At 39.2% G+C, this 22,544-nt stretch overlaps 1 non-coding gene across 1 annotated transcript; it reads right to left on the bottom strand.

Annotated features, from left to right (window-relative positions):
* Positions 1–20,591: 20,591 nt before the first annotated feature.
* Positions 20,592–20,664, bottom strand: TRNAV-UAC (transfer RNA valine (anticodon UAC)). Its single transcript has one exon. It is a non-coding gene; the product is annotated as a tRNA-Val (tRNA).
* Positions 20,665–22,544: the final 1,880 nt, after the last annotated feature.

The raw sequence follows: 22,544 nt of genomic DNA on the forward strand, positions 1-22,544 counted from the left end.
GTTGCAGCATTATTTATAATAGCCAAGAGGTGAAAGCAACATACATGTCCAATTGATGAGTGAGTAAAGAAAATGTGGTATATACATACAGTGGAACATCATTCAACCTTTTAAAAAGAAAGAAACCCTATCAACTGCTACAACATGGATGAACCCTGAGAACACTATCCTAAGTGAAATAAGCCAGTCACAAAAAGTCAAATACTGCATGATTCCACTTAAATGAGGTATCTAAAGTAGTCAGATTCATAGAAACAGAAAGTAGAGTGTTGGTTGCCAGAAGCTGCAAGGGCCGGGGAGGGAGCTGTTCAATAGTTGTCCAATGAAATAAAAATACCATAGCAATTTAAAATCTGTCATGACTTTGTATCTCTTTTTTCATCTTTATTGAGGTATAATTGACAAAGACTATATATTTATGGTGTACAACATGGTGTTTTGATGTACCTACATACTGTGAAATAGTCACCACAACCAAGCAAACTGACATATGCATCGTCTTACATAGTCACCGTTTTTCTTTTTTCTCTCTGCTCACTCCCTCCTCCTCTTTTTCTTCCTTTTCTTCCTTTCTTCCTTCCTTCTTTCCTTCCTTCCTTCCTTCCTTTCATCTTTCTTTACTTTTTGTGGTAAGAACACTAAAGATCTACCCTCTTAGCAAATTTCAATTATCTAATATGATATTGCTAACTATATTCAGATATCTCTACATTTGAACTCTGGAACTTACTCATCTTGCACAACTGAAACTTTGTATACCTTAACCAACATCTCCCCTTTTCTCCCTCCATAACCACTGGGAACTAACTTTCTACTCTCTACTTCTATGAGTTTGACTATTTTAGATTCCATATATAAGTGAGATAATGTAATATTTATCTATCTGTGTATTGCTTATTTCACTTAACATAATGTCTTCCAAGTTTATCCATATTGGCACAAATGTCAGAATTTCCTTCCTTTTAAAAGCTAAATAATATTCCCTTCTGTATACACACCACATTCATCTATTAATGGATATTTAAGTTTCTTCTACCTTTTGGCTAGTGTGAATAACGCTGCAGTGGATGTGGGAGTGCACAAATCCTCTTAGGAAACTAACTTTATTTCCTTTAGATATGTAACCACAAGTGGGATTGGTGGAGCAGAAGATAGATCTATTTTTAATTTTTTGAGGAACCTCTGTACTGCTTACAACAATGGCTTTAGCAATTTACATTCTCGCCAACAATATACAAGGGTTCCCTTTTCTTCACATGCTCACCAACATGTTATTCTTTTGTCTACTTGATAATAGCCATTCTAATAGATGTGAGGTGGTATTTCATGGTTTGGATTTGCATCTCCCTGATAATTAGTGATGATGAGCTTCTTATCATATCCTTTTTGGCCATCTCCTTTGGAAATATATATATTTAAGTCTTTTGCCCATTTAAAAACATCAAATTATTTGGGGGTTGTGGTTGTTGTTAATGAGTTATAGGAGTTCTTTATGTATTGTGACTAGTAACCTCTTATCAGATATATAGTTTAGAATTATTTTCTCTTATTCTGAGTGTTGCTTTTTCACTCTTTTGTTTCCTTTGCTGTATAGAAGTTTTCAAGCTGGATGCAATCCCATTTGTCTATTTTTAATTATATAAATGAGTTCTTTAATTATAAAAAAGAAAAATGTTTCTTTTTCTTCTTGAACTCGTATTTAATTTATACTTTGACATAGTTTTATTTAATGCAGTGTTTAAAATTTTAATTGATTATTCTAATATCTGAGATTAGATATATTATATATAATTATGTACATAAGTTTTATATAATTATTATATAAAATAATTAAATAATAAAAATTATTATATAATAATTAAGTAATTATTATATATATAATGTTTTTCCTTGTGACCACAAAGCTCTAGGTATTAAAACTTTTCTTCTGGAAGTAAAATTGTCATTATATGCAGGTGACATGATATTATATATAGAAAACCTTAAAGGCTCCACACAAAAACTACTAGAGCTGATAAAAGAACTCAGCAAGGTAGCACGATATAAGATTAACATACAGAAATCAGTTGCATTTCTTTACACTGACAATGAAATATCAGAAAAGGAAAGTAAAGAAATAATCCCTTTTAAAATTGCATCCCCCCAAAAAAGCAACTTAGGAATAAATCTGACCAAGGAAGTGAAAGACTTATACTTGGAGAAGTACAAAACATCGTCTAAGGAAATTAAAGATAACTTAAGAAATGGAAAGATATCACATGTTCTTGGATTGGAAAAATTAATATTGTTAAAATGGCCATACTACCCAAAGCAATCTACAGATTTAATGTGATCCCATCAAATTACCCAGGACATTTTTCACAGAACTAGAACAAATAATCCTAAAATTTATATGGAATCATAAAAGACCCAGAATTGCCAAAGCAATACTGAAGAAAAAGAACAAAGCTGGAAGAATAACCCTCTCAGACTTCAGGCAATACTACAGAGTAACAGTAATCAAAACAGCATGGTATTGGTACAAAACAGACATATGGATCAATAGAACAGAATAGAGAGCCCAGAAATAAACCCACAAACCTTTGGTCAATTAATCTTTGACAAAGGAGGCAAGAACACACAATGGAGTAAAGACAGTCTCTTCAGCAAATGATGTTGGGAAAACTGCATGTAAATCAATGAAGTTAGAACACTCCCTCACACCACACACAAAAATAAACTCAAATGGCTTAAAGACTTAAACATAAGACAAGACATTATAAACCTCTTAAAAGAAAACATGGGCAAAACATTATCTGACATAAATCTTAGCAATGTTCTCCTAGGGCAGTCTACTCAGGCAATAGAAATAAAAGCAAAAATAAACAAATGGGACCTAATTAAACTTATAAGCTTTTGCACAGCAAAGGAAACCATAAGCAAAACAAAAAGACAACCTACAGAATGGGAGAAAATATTTGCAAAAGATGAGACAGTACCTCCATTTAAATAAACAAACAAAAAACAAACAAATGAATCTAATTACCCCCAAAAAAATTAAAAAGAAAAGATATATCCATGTTGAATCTATTCACATCAGATCCCTGGAATCTCTTATCTGTGACCTTATTTGGAAAAAGGGTCTTTGCAGGTATAATTAAGGATCTTGAGATAAGATCATCCTGGATTACCTGAGCGGATCTGAAATCCAATGACACGTGTCCTTGTAAGAGACACAAAAAGGAGACACATACAGAAAGAAGAGAAGATGATATAAAGGTAGAGGCAGAGACTGGAGTGATGTGGTCACAAGTCAAGGAAGCCAGTGACCACCAGAAGCTGGAAGAGGCAAAGAATGAGTTCTCTCTTAGAGCCTCTGGGGGAATATGGCCCTGACGACACCTTGGCTTCTGGCTTCCAGTCTCTAGAACTGTAAGAGAATACATTTCTGTTGTTTTAAGCTACAAAATTAGTGGTCATTTGTTATAGCAGCCCTAGGAAACTAATACAGTAGTCAACTTAAAAACGAGTCAAATAATTTTGAGTGATTTTCCTTGGCTCTTGATGAATTGACAGATGCTACCAATACTGCTAGTTGTTTATCTGAAGAGTCAGTGCTGAGACTGACTGACAGAGGATTTAGCCTCTGTGAATAGTCTGGGTGTGACAACTATAGTTGAGAATATTTTCAAAGGAGTTGCGGAAACACTAAACCAGTTCAACCTAAAGTGGAATCAGCTAAGACGTGTTACAACTGATCAGGACAAAAACATGTATAAAGCAGAAAAACAGGTTAACTGGACAATTTTACAAAGCTTGTGAAAATGTATGGCATTAAAAATCTGTAATTATTTTCCAGAAAATGTCTGAATCTATCAAATGTTTTGTTTGTGTGTGTGTGTGACTGGATGCTTTATTTCATGATGTCTTCTTATTCAACCCTTTGTTTTTTTGCTTTTTTAAAATTATGTATTCTTTAACCAGCAGTGTCAACAGTGAACTTCATTCACTCTCATAACCTTAACCATCTTCAGTTCCATGAGTTTTTGTCAAAAATAGATGCTGAATATCTTGACTTGCTCTACTACATGACAGTTCAATGGATTAGCAGTGGTAGAGATTTACTGTGATCTTGTGAGTTTAGGGCCAAAATTAAAAGTTTTCTAAATGAGAACTGTCCTCAACCCATATTGTAGATCACTGAATGGCTTTGAAAATTAGGTTTTGCTATAGACTTGATAATGTTTCTTAAAGATTTCAACTTAAAATTACAAGGCAAAACAGTACTAATGTGCCAAATTTATAACGCAGTGAAATCATTTCAATGACGGTTAACACTGTCTGAGTCACAAGTAAAGCCAAATTGCTTATTATGCTTCCCATGCTGTCAAATGTTAAAACAAAACTCCAGCTCTCCATTCCCACACGAATTTGCAGCAGACATACTTTCCAAGCTCAAACTGCATTTCCAGCCCAGTTTTTCAGACTTTGATGCAAATGTCAAGGAAATTTCCATTATTTCAAAATCCATTTCACTGTGCACTTCAGGAGCTTCCACCTGATCTCCAATTGGAAGTGATTAATCTGCCATGTGAAGACCTGCTAAAAGGCAAATAGCGGGAGAAGAATTTAACAGAATTCTATAAATGCCTTCCTGGTGATGAATAGGATCAACTGAAATCATATGCTCATGGGCGGACATCAGTATTCGGCAGCACATGTCTGTGTCAAAAGACATTTCAGAAAGGTAGTGGGTAAAAATCTCGCTGTAGATCTGCATTAACAGACACCGCAATAGAGTGTTAATAACAGAGAATACTAACTCTCAGCCACAATCACGGAAATATCCTCCACACACCACCCTCACCTCCCAAACAAAATTCTGTTGTTATTAGTAGGCCTAGACCTTTAAAAATCATACTCAGTTATAATTAAAATAAACAACAAGGTCCTACCATATAGCATAGGGAGCTATATTTAATACCTTGTGATAGCCTATAATGAAAAAATACGAAAAGGAATGTATATATGCATACAATTATATACATACAATTAAAACATTGTAGATATTTGTTTCCTCTCTTGTTACCGAAGTACTTACGTAATATCCTGATTTTTGTCTCTTGGCCCACAGCCTAAAATATTTACTGTTTAGCCTTTATAGAAGTTTGCTGGTCTCTACACTAGAATAACATTTCTGGAATTAAATATGGGTACCCCTTTAGGAACCTGCACCTCAGTCTAGGGTACATGTGACTGCAGCTCCTGGCCAAGCCCTTTGCCCACAGGACAGCTGTCGGCACTTCCCCTTGCCCCGCTGCTCCTGGACAGGCAGTTAAGCCCAGTGGGGCAGGAAGCGCACGCGCAGCACAGTCTCACATGGGCACGTCTGCGCAGGCGCAGGCAGTACGAAGCCGCTGATTGGGTTTGCAGGTGGAATGCGGCGGAGTGAGTGCTGAGCTGTGAAGTGCACCGTCCAGACGCTTTCCTTCCAGGCAGTTTGTGCTAGAGGGTCTGGCGACCAACAGAGGATGGGCTCCCCTGGCTGGGGCTTCATGGTTCCGGTGGTGATGGATGAAGGAGCCTGGGGCCAGGTCCTGGTTTCTTGGACACCTCGGATTATCCTCAATGAGGGTTTCTTTTTCTTTTCTTCTCTTTTCTTTCTTTTCTTTTTAATATTTTAATTGTGAAACATAGCACACATCTAGAAAAGGACACAAAACAGAGATGTACAGCTTATTAGTGTGTCAAAATCATTCCTTAAAAACTACCTCTCAGATCTAGAGATAAAGCTTTGCCTGTCTCCCAGAGCCCCCTCCCCTCCCTGCTTCTTCTCAGTCACCGCCCCCCACTAAGTAATGCGTTTTTTTTTTGAAAAAAGTATGAGAATCATGGTATTGCTTATACAGCAGTCTCCCCTTATCCATGGTTTCACTTTCTGCGGTTTCAGTTACCCAGGGTCAAACGCAGTCTAAAAATATGAAATGGAAAGTCCCAGAAATAAATAATTCGTAAGCTTTCAATTGCGCCCTGTTTAGAGTAGCATGTTAGAATCTCACACCACCTGCTCTATCCAGCCGGTGACAAGAGTCATCCCTTTGTCCGGTGTATCCCATCCATTAGTCACTTACTAACTGCCTTTGTTATCGGATCAGCTCTGGAGGCATCACAGTACTTCTGTTCAAGTCGCCCTTCTTCTCCTCAGTGATGGCCCCCAAGTGCAAGAGCAGTGATGCTGGCAATTCGGATGCACCGAAGAGAAGCCGTAAAAGGCTTCCTTTGAGTGGTGAAAGTTTTCAACTTAATAAGGAAAGAAAAAGGTCATATACTGAGGTCACTAAGATTGATGGTAAGAATGAATCTTCTGTCTGTGAAATTGTGAAGCAAGAAAATGAAACTGGTGCTAGTTTTGCTGTCACACCTCAAACTGCAAATGTTACAACCACAGGGCACAATAACTGTAGTTAAGATGGAAAAGGCGTTAAATCTGTACCGTATTTTGAAAGAAAGAGAAACCACCTTCACGCAGCTTTTATTACAGTGTGTTGTTATAATTGTTCTATTTTATTATTAGTTATTGTTGTCAACCTCCTTCAGACCTTGATTTATAAATTAAACTTTAGTATAGGTATGTGTGTATAGAGAAAGACCTGGTATATATAGGGTTTGGTACTGTCTGAGGTTTTAGGTATCCACTGGGGGTCTAAAAAAAAAATAAGTCTTATACAGTTTGCTCTTGTGTCTGGCACTTTTTGTTCAATATTAGGTGAGATTCATCCATGTTGCTGTTTGTGGCTGTAGCTCCTTCATTCTTATTGCTACTTACAAAAGTACAACTTATGAATACTTTGCAATTTTAATTCACCCTACTGATGATAGGTATTTGGGATATGGTTTTTTTCCCCCCAAAATTTCTGCTAAAATGAATAAGGCTGCTAACCATCTTTTAACTCTCTCTGCAGCTCTTGGGGGGGGGGGAAGCATTATCCCTTTTTAGGGATGAGGAAAACCATCTCAGAAAGGTTAAGTCATTTCCTGAAGACAGTGATGCTAGTGCGTGGGGGATTCAGATTCGAAGGCAGACTCTGCCTCCTGAGAAGATTTCTGAATCCTTCTGTGTAGGAGTTAGTAGAGAAAAGAGTGTGGCAATTAGCAGAACTGCTCATGGAGGACCTCTGATCAGTTACCAATGCCAGGGGCTGTTGTTCTTTTCTTTGGTTCGAATTAACTTTACTGAAGTATCATTATATATGACAGTATTGTAAATGTCCAGTTCAGTGAGTTTGGGTAAGTGTACGCACCTGAGATCGAGATACAGCACACTTCTAGCACCTCAGAATTTTCTCCCCTGATGCTTTGTGCTGCAGAATGTACTTTGTACTTCACTTCTTCCATCTGGCATTCTGTTTTTGAGAATCACTTACATCGTGAGTCTCAGTAATTGGTTCCCTTTTGATTGCTGAATAGCAGTAAGTTGTATAAATGTACCACCATTTGTCTATCCATTCATCATTTGGGATGTTTCCGGTGTGGGGCTATTATGAATAAAGCTGCTGTGAACATTCATAGAGAATGCTTTGCTGGATATATGTTTACATTTCTCATGTGTGAATATCTAGGAGTAGAATTGCAGGGGCATAAGCCAGTGTGTGTGTCTTTGTAAGATACTGTTGGACAGTTTTCCAGAGTGGTTGTACCATTTTAACACTTCCACCAGCTGCTGATGCAAGTCTGCTTGCTGCACATCTCCCCTTCTTCATAGAGAAACCCCCAGATTTCTGGCCCTGCTCTGAAGATCCCAGTCACTCCCACTGCCCCGGGGCTCAGAGGGGCTCCAGCTGGCTGCACCCCAGGGAGATAGACACTAAGTGATCATGGACTTAACCCCAATTGTTTCCCTTCTCTCCAGATTACAGCCTGCCTCTTCTTGTGGTCTAATGCCTAAAGAGAATTGCCTCCTATTTTTGATTCCAGCTTTACTGTTGTTACCTTAGAAGGGCTCGGTCTGTACTAGTTCCCCCATCGCAGCTGGTAGACCAAGTCCTCCATGCTGTGTGTTTTATTGAGGGGAAGTCTCAAAGAATCACTCTTTTTTGTTGTCACCTGATAATGATGGCTGAGACACTCATTTATGTGAACTAAGAAATGTGCAGAAGGGAGGTTACTGAAAGAGTGCCTCTTGGTCAACATGCACTGAAGAATGAACTTCACCAAACTAAATCCTTGTGTGTTATCTGTGCAGTCTCCCTCACAGCAGAGGATCGAGTGAAGTCACAATCCGAAACACTTTTTTTGGGGGGGGGGTGAGGGAAGGTAATTAGTTTTATTTATTTGTTTGTTTGTTTGTTTGTTTATTTCTGGAGGTACTGGGGATTGAACCCAGGACCTTGTGCATGCTAAGCATGGACTCTACCACTGGGCTATTCCCTCCCCCCAGAAGCTCTTTTATTGAGGATTTAGTGTGAGGAATCACGGTCTTGGGCAGCCAGTTTTAGCCTGGATGTAATCATCAAGGGCATTCTGTCTCTAAGGTACAATAGAAGCCATGTTTTATTCTGAAGTTTGTGCTGCTGATGGAATCAGCGTGGGGAATTAGAGGAATGGTCAATGGCAGGCAGCTATGATAGCCTGATGCATGCAGCTTATAACAGGGAGAGTCTTGCCAGTAGGACCAGAAATACATAAGGTTAGCAGCACTGTTTACAGTAGCTGAGACACAGAAGCAACCTAAATGTCCATCAGATGACTGGGTAAAGAAGTTGTGGTGTATATATAGACAATGGAATATTGCTCAGCCATAAAAAGAATGAAATACCATTTGCAGCCACATGGATGGACCTGGAGAATGTCATTCTAAGTGAACTAAGCCAGAAAGAGGAAGAAGAATACCATATGATATCACTTATACATGATATCTATAAAAAATGACACAAATGAATGTATTTACAAAACAGAAAGAGACTCACAGATGTAGAAAACAAACTTGTGGTTAACAGGGGAGGGGAGGAGGGAGGGATAAATTGGGGGTTTAGGATTTGCAGATACTAACTACTCTATATAAAAAAGATAAACAATAAGGTCTTACTGTGTAGCACAGGGAACAATATTCAATACCTTGTAATAGCCTATAATAAAAAAGAATATGAAAAGAAATAAATATGTATAACTGAATCACTATGCTGTGCACCAGATATTAACACAACAGGGTAAACCGACTCTATTTCAATTTAAAAAGAAAAAGACAAGGACCATTAGATATAGCTAAATAGGTGCCATTTAGATGACTAATAATAACAGGAAATCTGCTGTCGTCTGCTGGTACATAGAAAAAGAAGCAATGTCCTGGCATAGAAGATAAGAAAAAACTCCAGAAACAGTAAAATCCCAGCAACATAGCTAAAGTTCATGAAAAATTCCATAAGAAAAAGTACATTTACAGAATCTGTAGTGTGTTACTTTGCATTTTAATTGATTTTATTTACCTCAAAAACTTCATTAAAGCATGTTTTATGTATTAAAGGAAAAAATACATAAGGTTGGCCATATTCCCTCCATAACATACCTAAGAGATGTAAAAAATTCAGATGATCTCAATTAAATAGAGTTGGGAGACCAGCAGGGGGAGCCCTCGTGCCCTGCAAGGACAGCAGAGCCCAACAGAAGAAAAAAAGACTCTCTTTTCCTGACAAGGATTCAGCCAGTGAAAAACCATGGATTCCTTTTTACTATAACCCTCCCAACTCCCTTTTTCTCTCTATAAAAGTGGTCTCCTTCCCTTGCTGTGTGGGGACTGGCACATAGATCACCAGCACTGCAGACCCCAAATTGCAATTCTCTGCTGATCTTGAATAAACCCATCTTTGCTGGAGAAATATCTGGCAGTCAATTTGTTTCAAGTCAACAGACCCTTTCCTTTGGAACAGGAAATATTTAAAGCTGGTGACTAAAACTTATCCTTCCCTGCACAGCCCTTGGATAGGGCCCGTTTGCCACTCTGATGTTCCTTTGGCTTTTCTTGGGTGACTTTGCTTATCTGCGCTCTTGTCCTTTACAAGTGATCTTAGAGTTGAGCGCACGGATGGCAGCCCCATTTTCCTCATTTCCTCCAAGTATGGAAGGTGGTCGAGCTCACTAAGCCTTTGCTGTGTTCTAGGGCTGCATCTCTGTTCTGTAACAGAATATTCCATTACAGAATATCCCATCTGGCTCTGGGCTGTCCTGCCTTCTGTGTGCCTTAAGGGTGCAGCACTCCTCTGCCCCGGCTGAAGGAAATATTGTATAAGGAATTCCTATCAGAATAAGTGGTTGGACTGTGTTCCTTCCATCTAACGACTCTGAAATTCTAAGTTCACATGCCCATTTCACATCTTGAAATGTCACAGTCATGGGCTAGTTTGGAGAAAAGGCAGCTTCATTTGGTTCTGCAACATCAAAGTGTACTTGACAACCAGTGAGTGACAGAGAAAGCACTGCAAAATCTGGATGAGTACCACAGACCGACGTCCTGGCATAAGGACGGAAATTGATCGTCTCATCATTCTGGAGGCCAGAATTTTAAGAGGCTGCGCACAGGGTTGGTCCCCTCTGAGGACTTTGAGGGAGATCCTGCTCCCTGCTGCTCTCCTAGTGCCCGGTGGTTTGCCGAGCACTTTGGCACACCCCATCTCTGCCTTTACGTTCTGTAGCGTTCTCCCTGTGTGCTTGCCTTATTAGGTCACGTGGCTGTGCTCCAGACATCCTCCTGCCACCCACATTCCAGTGGGAGGCCAGCTGACATGGGTGCCATCTTTCTTTCCCTGCCACGAGGAGTGAATAGGAGCTCCCCTCCCTCAGAGTCTGTAGACATAGGTGGAGTCCATGCAGCCTAATGAAGCAGCCCCATGTTGTAGGGGAGTGGGCTGTGGACTTGGGACAAAAAGCCCTGGCCCCCACTGCATGACTTCATGTGCCAACATCCCCATCTGCAAAGTAAAGGAAGTGAAAAAGGTGGCTTCTTAATGTCCCTCCAGCTCTAGGACCAAGTCTAGCAACCACTGGGGAATCAAATTGTAATCTCCAAACTAGAGATGAGCGCCATGCTGGGTGTCCACTAGGGGGCAGCAACTGTCTGCTTTTGGATCCACTGCCCTTTGAGCAGGACACCTCGCCTTTCATGAAGTCTAATGAAAAAAAAATCGGGTTGGATAAGAATCTCTCGTTAGTTTTCCCCTCAATACCAAGCCACTCTAGAATAACAACTTATAAGTTATGGCCACTTAGGGCAATAAAAAAACCTGTTTCTCAGTTTTTTTGTTTCACTGAGTTTTTTGCTTTCTGTAATCAGTCTGAATTTCCCCAGACTTGACCCCATACCCATGAAGAACCATCTCTTTTTCCTAATATGTTGAACTTGGAGATCACTGACTTGTTAAGTCACAGAATTTCACACCTGGAAGCGGCTGTTCGCAGTCAAAGAAACTGACCAGAGTGGTGAGTGGCTAGTTCAAGGTCACTTGGCAAATTAGTGGCAGTGCCAGGACTGGAAACCATCAAAGTCAATTTTCTCAGCTGAGAAAATGTGAGAGGTGATCTCTGAAGTTCTTGAGGCCTAAGAGATCAATGTTCTGGTCTTGATTATCTGGTCGGTGATCTCTGCTCCTCCATGGTGGTTCTAATTGATCATTAAATTTCCTTGGTAGGTTGACTTAAAAACGACAACAACAACAACAACACTATTTTTAAGTGCATTTTTAAATTCACAGCAAAATTGAATGGAAGATACAGAGATTTCCTATGTACCTCCAGCCCCTACACATGAATAGCCTCCCATTACCAACATCCCCAACAGACGGCACATTTGTTACAATTGATGAACGTGCATTGACATCACTATCACCCAAAGTTTACAGCTTAAATTAGGGTTTGCTCTTGGTGTTGTACATTCTATAGATTTAGATGAAATTATAATGATATGTACCTGCCATTATAGCATCAGACAGAGTCTTAAGAATCTTCTGTGATTTGCCTATTCATTTCTCTCTCCCCACAACCCCTGGCAACCACTGAGATTTTTACCACCTTCAAAGTCTTGCCTTTACCAGAATATCACAAAGTTGAAATCCTAGAATACGTAGTCTTTTCAGATTAGCTTCTTCCACTTAGTGATATGCATTTAAGTTTCCTCTGTGTCTTTTCATGACTCAATTGCTCATTTTCTTTAATGCTGAATCATAGTCTATAGTCTGAATGCATCACATTTTATTTATCCATTCACCTACCAAAGGACATCTTGGTGGCTTCCAAGTAGGTTGAATTTTTAATGTATAGAGATGGATTTTTCAAAACTTTCCCTGTCAGAATGAAGTTCAATGAAGTCCCATTTAGTCCATTATCTCAAATGAAATCCGATTAAGTCCATTAAAAAGACGGTTCTCTGGACTTTTGGATTTCACAATGCTGTAAAATTAACAAAAATGTTTGGGCATTTAGAGTGCATTGATTTTACTGAGTAAATATCCACATTTTAATTTTAAGCCTATCACTTATTACTTTTATACAAGGCATTTTCAACTCAAAAAATAGAGACAACAAGATTATACTATATAACATAGGGAAATATACACAAGATCTTGTGGTAGCTCACAGCAAAAAAAAAATGTGACAATGAATATATGTGTGTTCATGTATAACTGAAAAATTGTGCTCTACACTGGAATTTGACACAATATTGTAAACTCAATAAAAAAATGTTTAAAAAATGGAGTCCCATCGTGGTTAGGAAAATAAATTATTTCACAGCAAAAAAAATGAAAGAAAGAAAGAAAGAAAAATACCATATGATATCACTTATATGTGGAATCTAAAAAAAATGAGATAAATGAACTTATTTACAAAACAGAAACAGACTCACAGACATAGGAATCAAACTTGTGGTTACTGGGGGTGGGGGAAAGAAGAGGTAGAGGGATAAATTAGGAGTTTGGGATTTGTAGATACTGACTACTATATATAAAATAGATAAACAACAAGGTTCTACTCTATAGCACTATAAAATATAGGGAACTGTATTCAATATCTTGTATTGATAAAGAAATAATAGAAAAATATGAAAAGGAATATATATGTATAAATGAATCACTATGCTGTACAACAGAAATTAACACAACATTGTAAACTGATTATACTTCAATAAATAAATAAACAAACAAACAAATAAATAAATAAACACCATCTCAGAATACATCACAGTGAGAAAAAATAAATTCCTCTTTGAAAAACTCTTGCATTGCTCTTATTTTTCTCATTTTGCACAAATCTGTAAAATCCTTGTCACCCACGGACCCCAGCCCACACATCAGCCTCGGAAACTACTGCTTTGAGGAACTAGCCAATGTGGCAAATCTTCCTCTACAAAAAAGCTCTTCTTGCTATGAATGGCTCCCTTCAAGAGATGTTGGAGGCTGAAGATATTTCCAAGATGTTAGAGAAAACAGTGATGGTGGGAAAATATGTTTTCTACAACTGAGCTTCCAAAGAACTTCCTGGGAGATTTGCAACTTCTATTTCTATATGAGAAAACACTCTTGAGGTCGAAACTGCACAAAGAATTGAATGGGGTTGGGGTTGGGGGTAGGTGGGAAAGAGAGAAAATTTTCTTTCTGTGAATGCAAACATGCTGAACCAGTAAGATGTAGGTTAAATCCTAGTCTGATGGTGTAGACAGATGCTCTGTGGGCTCCTCACTCTCAATCAGCAAAGGCAGAGAAGGCAGTGAAGGCAGAGGGTAATAGTTTCAAAGAGAAATGGAGAAACCAGAATTCCTGCTTTTATGCACTTAGGGGCTCTTTGGCAAATGGTCTAATCTCAGTCTGTAGTTTTAAAGGACATCACACAATTATTAGCAATCTCCGCTCAGATAATGCTGGCCCTTGTTCACTTTCTTTATTTTTGTTTTTTTGCAGGGCAGGAGGTAATTAGATTTTTATTTATTTTAATGGAGGTGCTAGGGATTGAATCTAGGACCTTACGCATGCTAAGCACATGCTCTACCACTGAGCTCTACCCTCCCTGGGCACTTCCTTTTAAGACTATAATTTTTCACATTCCTTCTGATCATAAGACAGAACCTACCTTCTGTCTTATCAAGAATGTCCCATTCTGCTATCTCTTACATACTCTGCCTCTCTTCTTCTAAAGCCAGGTAAAAATCCATCGAGGACTCGTCCCAGATAGTAGGGGCGTTCAAGAAGCTCCCCAGGGGCTGTGTGCTCCTGAGAAAAGTAGGAGCCCAAGGGATTTCTACCTGTAGGAAAATAGGAAACCATCACCACTTGGAATGGAGAGGGATGCTCGCCACGATGTCTCTCCAAAATCCCAAGTTATGCCCAAAGATCTCAGTTGTCTAGAAAAGCTGACAAAGGGGGACGTGGGAGAGGGTACAGCTCAGTAGTAGCACGAATGCTTAGCATGCACGAGGTCCTGGCTTCAAGTCCCAGTACCGCCATTAACAAACTAATTAAATAAATAAACTTAATCACCTCCTCCACCCCCCCAAAAAATTTTTTTTTAATTTTTTTAGTTAAAAAAAAAGCTGGCCAAGATGGAGAAGGTGAAATAAGAGGAAAAGCTGTTTAGGATTATAAAGCCTCGCTGCACCATGAAGCTCTGGTGGCTTAGTGCCTTTTCCCCAAGGATAAGTACAGGTTACTGGCAAAGTCTTTTTCACCAGGTAGGCGCTGAGGCTCTCAGGAATGTTCTAGAAACCTTCAGAGGCTGGTATGGAGAGTCCCATTGTCCCTGCAACCTGGGCTTTTCTCACCTTGAGAGCGGTGATGTTTGACTACTAGATTTTTACATAATTAAAATAATTTTTTAAATAAACTATAAAAGAAAATATTTAAAAATAATACATCTTTATTGTTGGAACTTTGAGAAAAACAAAGATGGAAGGTGATCACTGTCATCTCACTGCCTGGTCACCCCGTGGCTATATTTCTTCCTGTGACTCCTGTGTATTTTTCAGGCACAGCTGTAATCATGGTATCCTAAGTACCTCGTATTCTTTTGTTTCTTGTGTGTGTGTGTGTGTGTGTGTGTGTGTGTGTGTGTGAGTTTTACCATGTCACAGCTCCATGAGCCTCACTTGTACTGGCTGTGAAATTCCTTCCTGTGGGTGGCACATTTTAGTTAAATATTCCCTTGTTGGGCTTGGGGACAATATGCTTTTTGTTTTTGTTGTTGCTACTCACTGGAAATCTACGGAAGTGTTCATTCTGCCAAGCCCTTGCCTCTGTTAGCCATTGTTATGTTTCAAAAATCTTTCTGAATTGAATAAAAATAGCAGCTCATGGTTAATACATATTTCTTTCATTACTGATGAAGTTGAACACTTGCATTATTTTGTTTGCACCTTCTGTTTTGGTGAAAGAATCTTTCTTATCAAAAACCATTTGCAGATAAGCAGTAAACGTTCAGTGGGGGAGCATTCACAGAGAATGGGCTGAGAGGGCTAAAATATGTTATGTGATTATCAAATATTTTAATTATTTTAAATAATTATAAGAATTTATATTTTAAATATTATATTTTAATATTAGTATTGTTACGGAAATGACAGGCCAGTCAAGAAACAAGCACCACTCGGAGGGTTGGAGTACTCAGATGTATTACGCCGGCGGGCCCAGAGGGGCTTCTGCTCCGAAGCTCTGAGCACCTTCAAGATGTGCACATGAGGTTTTATAGGGTAAAGTACAAGCTTGGGGTATTCGGCCAATAGGCATGGAACAGCTTTAGCAGCATCATCATCACAAAAGTGGAGGCGGGGAGGCAGCAAACCAACATTCCAAAGCCAGATATGTATCTTTGAAAATCCAGCTGGCTAGCAAAAAAACATAAACAGCAAACCAACACTAATTAACTTAGATTTACAAGTTAGTCCAGCAGAACTCAGATCAGTATTCCAGTACTTAGACTTGTTAGCCCAGCCCAGCCTCTCCTTCACATTCCTAGACCTGTGAGTTATCTTGTTAGACCAGCCCAGCTTTTCCATCACAGTATAAATAAATATATTCTATTTTAAATATTATATTTAAATATAATATCTGATATTAAATATAATTATAAATAGATGAAATGTTATTTTTAAATGAAAGACTAAAACATTTACCCCTCCGTAAATCAACTGCACTTTAATAAAAATTTTTTTTTTAAAAAGAAAGTAATAAAAAGGAAGTAATCTTTAGGGAAAAAAACTTCCCCTTCTTTTTTTTTCTTTTTTTTTTTTTTACTGTCCACAGTATTTGTTAGTTGTTTATTTATCAAGAGAAACTATCCCTTAGCCCAGATAGCTCGGAGTAGTTTTAATTTTGTTCAGCACGTATGTCCGACATTCAACTCATCTCTTTGTGAATTGAACTGGTCAGTTTTTTTGTCTAAATCCTCCACGATCAGTGAAGACCAGAAGTCAGTTACATATAGAGTTATTAACTGAGGGCTCCTCAGAATAAAAAGATTCACCTATTCAAAGATTCCAAAGGTATAATCCTAGGTCCTTTTCTACTTCTGTTGAAATATCCTTCCTCTAGTTTTAAGATTGTCTGACTGGCTTTACCATAGGATTTCTGACCTCACTGTTTTGCCACATTGCCCCTTAGCACCTTTTCAGTTTATCAGGACCATAAATTCCTTTTCAGATCATTGACACCTGTGTTATATCACTAACTAACATCTCTGGGGTGCTGCCGGTGGCAGGCACGGGTAGGCATTTGACGGGCGTTGCTCATTTCATCCTTAGACACCCTACGTGCTAGTTACTAATTCCGGCCCACTTTACAAATGGAGGCACTGAGTCTCAGAGATGAGCCAGCTTGCTCTGGACCCAGAGGAGGTGCCTGAGGAGTGACCAGGATTTGAACTCCTTTCCTGATTCAGAGCTTCCACCTCAGATCTGCAGTTTAACCCCTGAGGTCCTGAAAAAAAGTCCTCTACTCTTCCATTTCATGCAATGTGGCCTAACATGTGTACTGAGCAGATGCCCATTAAAATCCTTGCCAACTAAAAAGGGGTTCTACTTGTTTGAAAGATTTTATGTCTCCAAATGAGGCAGTTTCTCTGCTTCTCTATAAACGATAAGTTCACAAAGTTAAGAATTCGCAGGAACGTTACTTGGGGCTGTGGTGGACTGGAGCCGTTTAAGTCTGTGGAATGACCTTAATGAGAACAGAATAGAACAACTACCTTATTGTAGTCCTAACAGTACCCACACAACAGCCCCTTTGAGCTTGATAGGTTTTTTAACTATTTGCTCTGCAAGGAAGTTAAAAAATATAAACGATGTAAAAACAACAGTATGTTTATTTTAAATTTGATTCCAAAACACACCTTAAAATGTGTTATGTTTAATATAAATATCTCAACCTATTCCCTTATATGCGACCAATTTTCCAGATTTGGAATTAATCAATAACGCCTTTTTTAATCAATTTAAATATTTACACATAAAAAAAAATAGAACAGAATAGAATTTTTGATCTGAGAAACTCTTTATTACAGAAAAGCCAATAAGCTATGGATAAACTATGTAGCCAAAATTCAGCAAAGGGTAAGGATCCAGCATCCCTCCAACTTTCAAGACAAAATTTTGTCCTGTCTCCCAGATGAAACTATATCCGTGCTCCAGGCTCAGAATTATTTTTCAATTTGGACACGACATCTCTGTGTTCTCTCTGTGGGTAATACAGCCTCTCAAGACATTTTTATACACTTGGCAAAGGAACCACCTTTTCAAACTTGGACCTTAAAATCCCAGTTGTGAGATCTTCCTTACAAATAGCCTCCAAAGTAAGGACACACTCCTTTTCTCTAACAAAATTCAAACTGTTGTGTTGGTACACCATATACTTCAATTAAAAATTTTTTTTCAAATTATGTAAACATAGAGTTCTGGCATGGGGAGATGTTCCCTGTATATTACTTTTTTTAAACATTAAAAGCAGTATGTTAAGTATGATCCCATTTCTGAAAAGAAAAGTGTGTGTATTTATAAGTACATCTGACATCAGTAGAGAAAAATTTAGAAGCATAGGCCCCCGAATTTGAATTTAACATGCATCTAATTTTCTATAATGCATATATTAGTGGCACAACCCAAAAATATGCATTAAAAAAATATCTAGACCTGCACTGTCCAACTGGGTAGCCACCAGCCACATGTGGTTACTCAAATTGAAAAGAACTACAGAAATAAAATGTAAAATTCTGTTCTTCACTCTAGCCACACAGTTCCATGCTCCACAGCCGCACGTGGCTAGTGGCTACCTTATTGTACATTACAGATGTGAACACTTCCATCATCGCAGAACGTTCTAGTGGACAGCACCGGTCTAGGGGACTCAGGGGAAGTGACTTTTGGGTGATCTTTCCTCTTCTTTTGCTATAAAATGTGAAGACTTCCCAAATATAAGCAGGACCTCAAGATCCTTCATTTATCTCTTTGGGCAAACTAAACATGCTTAAAGTCTTTGTCAGATCATTTCATTAAACTAATTTCACTGGAAATAAACTCAGATGCTACTTACTGATTTTGTTGACTGCCTTAGTGTTACATCTTTTTGAGGTTTTATATGGGTTTATGGACCATGTTCAGAGTTTGTTATGTTCCTCCTCATGTCTCTCCTGTGCTCACACCTCCCAGTCTTACGGTTTTACATTTACCTCCTTCCCATCCTCAAGGCTTTAGTCCAGGACTGGCTCTCAATATGACGGTTGGACACTGCTGCCCCATGGCGCAATTAAGGATGACACGGATCCTGGCACTAAGCCAGTGTATAGCCTGATTTACTCCCTGGGCCACAGGATAAGTCCTGGTCACTCCACTTCTCTGGACCTGTGGCTTAGCCCAGGCAGGCTTTAGTAGCAATCTCGGTCAGCCCCTAGCCTAGGCTGGCCCAGCCCACAACTTTAAGCAGGGATCCAGCTCCATCCCCCATCTAATTTGAGAGCTTTAGTTCCAATGATCACCCAGGAATGAAATTCCACTGAGCTTCCCTGAACGTCTGGGCCTGGAGCTCTGTAGCCCACTCACCACGGTGCATTTCCATTCTGCTTCTCATCTGTTGTTCTGAGCCCACCTGTATACAGAATAATGGCCTGTAGAGATGTCCATGTTCTAATTCCAGGAACCCATGAATATGGTGCCTTACATGGTGTCAGCGACCTTGAATGAATAGGCTGTGGGACCCAAGGCCAGGTCACAACAACATGCTTGTAGTATAAGGTAAATAATGACTGTATGCATGTGCCGGTTGTATAAGTTTTAGAACAAAGAAAGTGGAAGTATGCATGTGCTAGTGGTGTTATGTAAGCTTCACGAACAAAGAAATGAACACTGTGCATGTGCAGGCAGAAAATAGATAAAAGCAGGACAGGTGCACCACAGAGAGCACGCACTATCTTGTGGTAGTAGAATAAAGTGCTGTTTCGCTCCATGTCGGCTCCTTGGACAGTCCGTCTCGTGGCATGGCAGCTCCTCATGCATTTTTCTGGTTGGGCCACTCACCTCCTCGAATCCCACTTCAGCCCACCTCGGCTGACACGTGGCAGAAGAGAGTTTGCAGATGAGACTGAGTTCAGGATCTTGAAATGGGGAGATTATCTTGGATTCTGCCAATGGATCAATGTGATCACAGGGGTCCTTATAAGGGAAAGGGGGAGACAGGAGACTCACAGAAGATGTGACAATGGAAACAGCAGAGGTCAGAGAAAGAAAGAGATTTGAAGATGCTATACTGCTGGCTTTGAAGATGAAGGAAGGGGCCATGAACCAAGGGATGCACATGGCTTCTATAAACTGCAAGGAAACTGATTTCCCCCTCCAGTCTTCAGAAGGGATGCAGGCCTGATGACATCTTGATTTTTAGCTCAGTGAGATGTATTTTGAACTTCTGATCTCTAGAACTGTAAGATAATAAATTTGTGTTGTTTTAAGCCACTAAGTTTTCAGTAATTTGCTATAGTAGCAATAGTAAACTGTCTTTGTTTTTATTATTCTTATTATTTTATTGTTGTTGTTCTGGCTTTGATTATTTTTAAAACCCCCCACCTTTTCTGTGAGCGGAGCTGAGAAAGATTATCAAAGATGAGTTTGCCCACAAGCCAAACCTTTCTCTAAGAATAATCGTGACCATTCATCCAAGTGGGAAAAACAGATTGGTAATAACAGGAGTGTGTAGAATGCTAGCTAGCGATATTTTCAGTACTTTAAAAAGTTGCAAAACTTTTTTCTAAATCACACATATACCATGTATGCACCTATAAGCCTAATATTCTAAGGCCATAAGTGAATTGCCAGGTGGTTTTTAAAATAGCAATAACCTGACAGTGCAAGTATGAACAAAAATGCATTGAAATCTGAGATACCTTTTTATCCTATAATCTAATCCCCAAGAATTAAAGAAATAATTCACCTTCTCTAAGACTTCCTTGTAATTATCTGCCTCTTTCAGAATTTGTGGGAGTAATAATATTTAAAGGCTTTTAAATTATTAGAATTGCTTTCTTTTTTTTTAGGTTTTTTTTTTTTTGGTGGGGGAGGGAGGTAATCAGGTTTATTTACTTATTTATTTTAATTTTTTTAATGGAGGTACTGGGGATTGAACCCAGGACCCCATGCATGTAAAGCACGCACTCTACCATTGAGCTATACCTTCCCCATTAGAATTGCTTTCTTGCTAATAGGTTGGTGATGCATTTGTAAGAAAACTATTGTATAAGTTATCTATCATTGCATAACAAATTCCACCAATGCTTAGTGACTTAAAAAAAAAACCCAACAAATATTTATTATTGCACATTGTTTCTGGGGGTCAGGAAATCAAGTGCAGCTTATCTGGGTAGATCTGGCCCCAAGTGTCTCACTAGGCTGTGGTCAAGATGTCAGATACAGATACTGAAGAGTGATTAGTCCTGGAGGACCTGCTCCCGAGGTGACTTGCTCTCATGGGTGGCAAGTTAGTGCTAACTGTTGGCAAGAAGTCATCCCTCTTCTCAAGGATCTCCCCAAAGGGCTACTGGAGTGGGCAGTTCAAGAGAGAGCAAGGCAGAAGCTTCAATGCCTTTCTGTGACCTAGCTCAGAAGTCACATACCGTCATGACCACAGCATCCAACAGGCTACACGGGTCAGCCCTATTCAGCGTGGAGGGGACAATACAAGGGCGTGAATAGCAGGGGACAATGACCACCTGGGGCTGTCTTAGAGCCTGCCTACCATGACCAGGGAGAATCTGTTTTGTTTTCAGCCATAAAGCCTTCCTTATCTCATAAATCCCTAGACATACAGAGTAGGAAAGAAATTCCAAGGTCAGTTAGTCCAAATATCCAGCTCACATGAATCACTTCTTTAAAAGCATATCACTTGGTGAGGTGGGTATAGCTCAGTGGTAGAGCACATGCTTAGCATGCATGAGGTCCTGGGTTCAATCCTGGTATCTCCATCAAAAAAGATAAATAAATAAACTTAATTACCTCCCCCTACCAAAACAAAAAACAAAACACCCCCACCAAACCCAAATATATATAATAAATAAATAATTTTTAAAAGCATATCACTTAAAACTCTTTACTGATAATTTAAAACTGAGTTGCATAAGGCCTGTCTCATTTACATTAGAGCCTCAATATATCTGAAGAGCGGAAATCCTGCCTTAGGAGGAATCCAGCTTTCCGAAACTCTTAGAACATCTTGCCTGCTTCTTGGCACACAGTTAGGAACACATACATTTTTGTAAACTTGACAAATTGTCAACTGGCATTTGCAGATCAACTCATCGGTTAACAGTCAGTGACCCCCTTAATCTGATGTTTCTGTGTGTTTTGAAAGCCCGGGCTCATGGCTGACCTCATAAATTCAGGAGAAGTCAGTTGTATGGTGAATCCCTCCACACTGAGGTTGAATTTCGGAGCCAAGTTGGGTATAGAGAACCAAAAATATTGCCAATGTCCTTGTCCAGGGATGCTAGTGAGTGAAGCGCATTTGCCAGAAGCAACATGTACGAATGGTGATGCAGGATGTCAAAGATGGTGGAGAACACAGGTACCTGCTATGATTTTTAGGCAAGTCCTCCAATCACCTAAACTCTCTGGGTATGGTTTCTTTATCACTTAATTGGAATAATAATGCCATGTGTTTTCAAAGATGTGAAGCAACTGGAACTCTCCATAAGTAACCATAAGTGAACCATAAATAGTTAATAATCACTTTACAGACTACTGGCCACATCCAGTATAGTTAACGATATAACATTCACCTCATGAGAGACACCCCGGCAGTTCTACTCTTGGTCTGACCTTTGAGCAGAAGTTCTCAATCCTGATTGCACCTTAGAACCACCTGGGGGAGTTGCTGGGGATTTTTTTTGTTTTTTGTTTTAAAGTCCTGATGTCTCAGCTCCGCCCTCAGGGATTAAGATTTCATCAATTCTGGGATGAGGCCCAGAAACTGGTTTTTTTAAAAAGCTCCCAAGGCTATTCTAATATGCACTCTGCCAAAGAAAATCTCACACGGACAGACATCCACCTCTTAACAAATACA

The sequence above is a fragment of the Camelus dromedarius genome, chromosome 12 (genome assembly GCF_036321535.1).
Source record: "Camelus dromedarius isolate mCamDro1 chromosome 12, mCamDro1.pat, whole genome shotgun sequence".
In the NCBI taxonomy this organism is placed as follows: domain Eukaryota; kingdom Metazoa; phylum Chordata; class Mammalia; order Artiodactyla; family Camelidae; genus Camelus; species Camelus dromedarius.